Source organism: Capsicum annuum, chromosome 1, assembly GCF_002878395.1.
Source record: "Capsicum annuum cultivar UCD-10X-F1 chromosome 1, UCD10Xv1.1, whole genome shotgun sequence".
NCBI lineage: Eukaryota > Viridiplantae > Streptophyta > Magnoliopsida > Solanales > Solanaceae > Capsicum > Capsicum annuum.
Window position 1 is genome coordinate 30,301,416 of NC_061111.1, and position 7,486 is coordinate 30,308,901.

The window sequence follows — 7,486 nt, forward strand, 5'->3', positions numbered from 1 at the left end:
TATATATATATATATATGATGTAGCGATCGATTGATGAACGATTTAGTCAAACATATTGAATACCTTGATTTGAAACGACAAAAGTAATAATATATATTGTACATTGAAGTTATATCAATGTAGGTTAATAAAATTAATCGATCACTCATCAGAGTATGTATATGATATACGTCACATTATATTATTGGATAATATACTCGTGTACGTATGTGATGTATATAGTACGCATTTAGAACTTGATATAGTCGATAGTGTGTTTATGTGTGTATGTGTATAGGTATATATATAGTACGTATATACATATTATATAGTGAAGGTATATTAATGACATAAGATAAACTAACCGACAATTCATCTGAGTATATGTGAAATACGTTGTATATTATTATGGGGTAGTAAAATCGTGTATGTGATGTTTATAGTATGTATTTTAAAGTTGATAGATAATTGAATATACGCATATATACGTATATCTGTGTAGTGACGTATGTAGTAATCGAAAGTTAGATAACTACTGAATCTATATATCAAAATATTTTGAATGATACATTGATATATATCATACTATTGAGAAAATAGATATACTATTTTGTGTCGATGTAGACATGTGTATATTGTTGAAGTTGTAACAACGTAAAACAAGTATTACGAGGTATATATTGGGGGGGGGGGGGGGGGGGAAGGAAGTGGGGGGGGGAGACAGAAAATTGAATCCTGAAATTGGCATATACTTACCATTTACTTTAAATTTCTAATTTTGAACGACCGCCAAATTTTGGAGGTGAATTTGAGTTTTTTCGCTTACAAATTTTGTATCTGAGTATATGTGAAATACGTTGTATATTATTATGGGGTAGTAAAATCGTATATGTCATGTTTATAGTACGTATTTGAAAGCTGATAGACAATTGAATATATGTATATATACATATATCTCGTGTAGTGACATATGCAGTAATCTAAAGCTTGATAGCTGAATCTATATATCAAAATATTTGAATAATACATTGATATCATAGTATTGAGGAAATAGATATACTATTTTGTGTCAATGTAGATACACATATATTGTTGAAGTTGTAACAACGTAAGACAAGTAATCGATAATTTATCTGATTAACACGTTGTATTACGAGGTGTGTGTATGTGTGTGTGTGTGTGTATATATATATATATATATATATATATATATAATATCATAATTAAAATCTAATTAACCAAAAATTTATCGTAATTTGCAAAATTAATTTGTTATAAATATTATAGAATTTTTGTTAAAAATTAATTTTAATTTATTAATTTATTTTAATTTATTAATTGTAGTTTATTAAACTTTAATTTATCAAAAATATTTCCAGAAAACCGACCACATGTGGTCGGTTTATTGTTAATTAAAAAAATAATTAAATACAATTACCCCGACCCCAGCCCACCTGACCCGAACCAACCAAATATTTTGATTTCCCTAATTTGGAATCGCACACACAAACACAAACACACACACTGTCTTCCAAAAAGCCAAACCCCAACCAACCAAAATCCGTTGCCACTGCCGCCGTCGCCGAGCTTCCACTGTCGCCAGGTACCAACTCCTATTTTATCAATTTTCTTTTTCATTCTTGCCTTTTTCACTCATTTTTATTAGCAACACCCATTTTATCAATTTTCGTTTTCATCACAATTTTGACACTTTGGTGTCTTTATCAAAGTTAGTGGCCTAGAATTTTCATTCCTCTTTATGAGTACACTCTCATTAATAAGATTGTCAACATTCCATGTCTATTTTTCTTGTTCTTGCAAGTAAATTAGGGTTTACTTTTCTTGATACTCCATTATAGTTTTAGTATTTTGGTGGTTTTTTATGATGATTTTAAGCTAGAAATATGAGAAAATAAGCTGAAACATATTTGTAAGAACTTGGAATGTGGTTGAGAATGTGGAAATTGATTGTAGCTAATGGTCAAGATTTTTCTTATTTTGCCTAATGGTCAAGTTATGGAAAAGCTGGGATTGTTCAAGAGAGTGTTAAGTTGTGTGTGTGTGTTTATTTTATCAACTAACATCTTTTCAAGATTCAATTTTTCCCCTATTCTCACAATGTGTGTGTGTGTTTTGTCAACTAGGAGCTTATCAAGATTCAATTTGTTTCTTCATTTTGATATTGTGTATTTGTGTGTGTTTTGTCAACTAGTTGCCTAATGGGTTGCTTGAAATTTGATGTTATTGTTTGACAGAATCTGAATTCAAAAAAAGAATTGTTTTGCTATTTTATCTGTGACCTCTTATCTCTTTCTCTTTAATTTAGGCCAAACAAAGATAAGTTGATTTCTTTCTTTGTTATAATGAAGTCTTTAAATGTAGTTTAGTTTGTGATTGTTCGCTGTAGAATGCTTTGAAAGCCATAGAAATTTTGTGATGATTATATGGTGTGAGAGGGACATGCGACGCCTCTACTTATTTGCTTTGTTACACTTGTTCAATTGTTTGACTTATTATACTATAAATGAATATGTTGCTTGAAAGTAAATAAGTGTAGTTACTTAGCTTGAAAGTGAACTTTTATTTTGAATTTTGTTGAAGCGTAGATACTTAAAATGTGTACTTTTTATTGTGAATTTTGCTATGCTTGGTAATTTGAGAGGTGACTTAGTGACTTGAAAATGTTAAATTTAGATACTTGAAATGAAAATTTTTGTTTTGAATGTAGTTTAGTTTGGCAACTTGTGAGTCTTAGTTACTTGCATTTGATTAAATGTAGGTACTTGAAATGTGAATATTTATTTTCAATGTGGTTTAGTTTGGTAACATGTGAGGTGACTTAGTCACTTGAAATTGATTAAGTGTAGGTACTTGAAAGATGATTTTTTCTTTTGAATGTGGTTTAGTTTGGTGACTTGGGTGGTAACTTAGTGTCTTGAAATTGATTAAGTGTAGTTAGTTGAAAGGTGAATTTTAGTTTTGAATATGGTTTAGTTTGGTGTCTTGGGTGGTGACTTATTGACTTGAACTTGATTAAGTGCAGGTAGTTGAAAGGTAAATTTTTATTTTTAATACATGTAAGGTGACTTAGTCACTTGAAATTGATTTAGTGTAGGTACTTGAAAGGTGAATTTTTCTTTTGAATGTGGTTTAGTTTGGTGACTTGGGTGGTGACTTAGTGACTTGAAATTGATTAAGTGTAGGTAGTTGAAAGGTGAATTTTAATTTTGAATGTGGTTTAGTTTGGTGACTTGGGTGGTGACTTAGTGACTTGAATTTGATTAAGTGTAGGTAGTTGAAAGGTGAATTTTTATTTTGAAAGTGGTTTATTCTACTAACATATGAGATGATTTAGTCACTTGAAATTGATTAAGTGTAAGTAGTTGAAAGGTGAATTTTTGTTTTGAATGTTGTTTAGTTTGGTAACTTGGAAGGTGACTTAGTCACTTGCAATTGATCAAGTGTAGATAGTTGAAAGGTGCATTTTTGTTTTGGAAGTGGTTTATTCTACTAACATGTGAGATGATTTAGTCACTTGAAATTGATTAAGTGTAAGTAGTTGAAAAGTGAATTTTTATTTTGAATGTAGTTTAGTTTAGTAACATGTGAGGTGACTTAGTGACTTGAATTTGATGAAGTGTAGGTAGTTGAAAGGTGAATTTTTATTTTCAATATGGTTTAGTTTAGTAACATGTGAGGTGACTTAGTCACTTGAAATTGATTAAGTGTAGCTAGTTGAAAGGTGAATTTTTATTGTGAAAATGGTTTAGTTTGGTGACTTGGGAGGAGACTTAAGTCACTTGAAATTGATTAAGTGTAGGTTAAGCCTGTCAAACGGGCCGGGCTGACCCGGCCCACTAGCAAACCCGGCCCGGTCAAATCACGGGCTGTAGGATACCGGGTCCTGCACTGGGTTATTTTTTGGTTTGGGCCTAGTTAACCCGAATCGGACCAAACTTGGTTTGGGCCCGCCGGTTAACCTGCCTAGATATATTTTTTAAATTCGGATTTGGTCAAAATTTGACCGTTGCGCCAGTTGACCGTTGGGCCTAATGACTATATTACCGTTTAGGCCCTTAAAACGACTCAATTGACCTTTTTAATTTTTTTTTTAATTTTAAATATTTTTTAATCCCAAAAGAATTTCTATAAATACCCTACACTCTCAAATCATTTTTCACACAAATTTTCATTCTCTCAAAGCTCATTCTCTCTCAATTCTCAAATATTTTATATATTTAAATTTCTAAAGTGCTCACTTTAATTTTTTAATTTTGCGATTACAAAGTACGAGTGGAAGTTTCTAAAGTTGCAACCTTCGGATACTTTCAAAATTTGGTATTATTGTTCCATCTCTTACGTTTAATTTTTAACTAGTGTATTAATTGTTGAATATTTAATTTTATTATATTTATGTTTGATTTTTTTTAGTTTAATTATATTATGGATAAATTAAGAAACCTCGCCACTAAAGGTGTTAAATTTTTTTGTCCCGAAAGTGGTAGTGGTAGCAAAAAGTAAATTACTAGCGGTAGAGGTGCTTCAAGTAGTAGATATACCCTTGTGCCTTTGCCTCCGGTACCACTTGGTACACCTTTTGAGGAAGAAATAGGTGTAGGTGCTCATGATATGGATTATGTAGAAGCTCAGAAAAATTATGGTATAGAAGAAGAAAATGAAGTAGATGCGGTTAATTTAGATAAAGATGATGAAAATATTGGTGAGACACCCGCAATAGAAAATGCTAATGTTAGATCTGAATCGGTTAATCTCCCTCCCCGTGCCTCAAGAGCTCGTAAAGCAACTAGTATTGTATGATAAATTTTTAAACGTATATCAGATATTGAGGTGCAATGCAATATTTGTCAAAAAATATATAAGCATAAAAGAGGGGGCAAGCAAGGGGGTACGGGTACGTTAACGACACATATAAAGGATCTTCACGAAAGAGAGTTACAAATTGCAAAAGGAGGTGAGGCTGTTGGTGGGCCCACACAAGCTAGAATGGACTCAACAACTGGTCATGTAATTAAGAAGTATAATAAATTGAGGGACCAGGAAGAAATAGCAAAAATGGTAGCTGTGGGTTGTTTGCCTTTTAGTTTTCCTTCTTCTGATGCCTTTATTCATTATATTCAAGCAATTTATAATCCTATGTTTAATGGTATTCATAGAAGTAATTGTCGGTCTAATATTTTTAGGTTTCATTCACAATATTATTTTTATTTATTAACATTGTTAAAAAATATTCAATGTAGATTGTCCCTAACTTCTGATCTTGGTCGTGCTGTAAATAAAAATGATTATTTAACCGTTACTTGTCATTGGATGGATAGTAATTTTGTGATGCAAAAACATATTTTTGCTTTTTTATATGATGAAGATTGTAAACATACTGGAGATTTTATTGTTGATTCGATTGTTAAAGTTACAAAATTTTATGGTATCGAAAATAAAATCTTTTGTATTGCTTTTGATAATACTTCTAACAATAAGACTACTATAACAAAGTTAAAATCTAAGTTATCTCCTTTATTAGCTGAAATTTTACATATTAAGTGTGCATGTCATATATATAATTTAATTGTAAAAGATGATCTTGAGTTTTTTGATCTTTATATTGAAAAAATCAGTCTTGCTGTTGGTTTTATTCAAGGAAATAATCGAAGAAAAAGAATTAGAGAATTTAAAGTTAAATATCAAGAAAATGGACTTGCACCGATATTGATGCCTGAGGAAATTGATATTAGATGGAATTCTACGTATGATTTTTTAAAAACTTGTTATAAATATAGAGTTCCTATTACACTAGCTTTTAACCAACATTGTGGTTCATTTGCTGATTCTGCTATTGCATGCTGCATGATTCTGATTGGGTTGTAATTAATGATCTTGTTAAGTTTTTAGAAAATTTTATATAGCTACGGTTGAATTTTTCGGTGCTTATTATCCTACTGTTTGTGATATTCTGGGATATATAACCGATATTTCTGGTTTGCTCAAAGAATATAAAAATAAAGAAGGTTATAAAGAAGCTGTTGGTGCCATGTTTACTAAATTTAAAAAAAATTTCTTGATTCCTCCTATTTACTTGGTTGGTGCTATGCTAAATCCGTGCATGAAATATAATACTATGTGCCACTTTAGTACTTTTATTTATGCTAACTTAGAAATAAATACTAATAATGATTCTAAACAAGTACAACCTGATTTATGGACGGCTATGGCTGATACGAATGCTTACATAGATAAATTATATAACCACTATTCTGATTTAGTTGATTTAGCTGTACCGACACATATCACTCCAACTGTCACTCCTCGTTCTCCTGAAGAGCCATCATCTTCTAAAAGGTCGGCACATAGTGGTTTTCCTGATTCCTTTTAGGATTTACCTTGCTGGAACAATGTTGATGAGAGAGCTTACACATCAACTTATTGGGAAGAGCTTAAGTATTATCTTCGATCGCCGTCAGAGGATCGCAGACGATGGATCAATACGTTGGATTGTTGGAGGAGTAATGAAACATAATATCCTGTGCTTTCAAGATTAGCTAAAGATATCTTGAATGTTCCAATGTCAACCGTTGCATCAGAGAGCGCTTTTAGTCAGGAACGACAACGATTTGGAGACAACCGACACTCATTGGGAAGCAATGCAATGAATGTTCTAGTTTTCCTCAGAGATTGGATTAGATCGGAAAGAAGAAATCAAGGAATTGAAGCGGAGCCGAACGACGAGCAGAAACTTGAAGAAATTATGACTTCACGAGAGAACTCAGCAGAATCAAGTTCAATGCATGGTTTTACCCCCATTGACTTTGACTATCCTATGCAAGTTCCCGTCAATATTAACATGAATGAGTTGGAAAAAATTATGCATAATTTGTAGATTTTTCATTCATGTAAATTATAAATTTTGGATCATTTTGCAATCAATTAAATTCAGCATTCATTCACTCCTTAGTCCTTACTTTAAGATTTTTTTCATTTAATGATTTAAATTGAATTTCTAGTTTAAATTAAAAACTTAATTTTAATATATTATTAATTTACTATCAACTATTATTAATTTATTATATTAAGTAGCATATGTTTTGTATATTTGTGTATATATCTTCTATAGATGTGTATATCTAATGTATACATGTGTATATGTTTTATAAATTAGTATATAACTATATATATATTGTAGTATATTTTTTATTTAAAGTAGTACATATATATTGAATGGTGCGTATATATGTTTAGTGTATATATCTTCTATAGAAGTATATATTTAACGTATACATGTGTATATGTTTTATAAATTAGTAATTAGTATATAACTATATATATAATTATATATATTGTAGTATATATATATTGTAGTATATGTTTTATTTAAAGTAGTACGTATAGTCGTATATATTGAATGTTACGTATATATGTATAATTGTATATATGTGTATATATTTTTTAAATTCTAATGTAGTATATACTATATATATATAGTGTATATATATT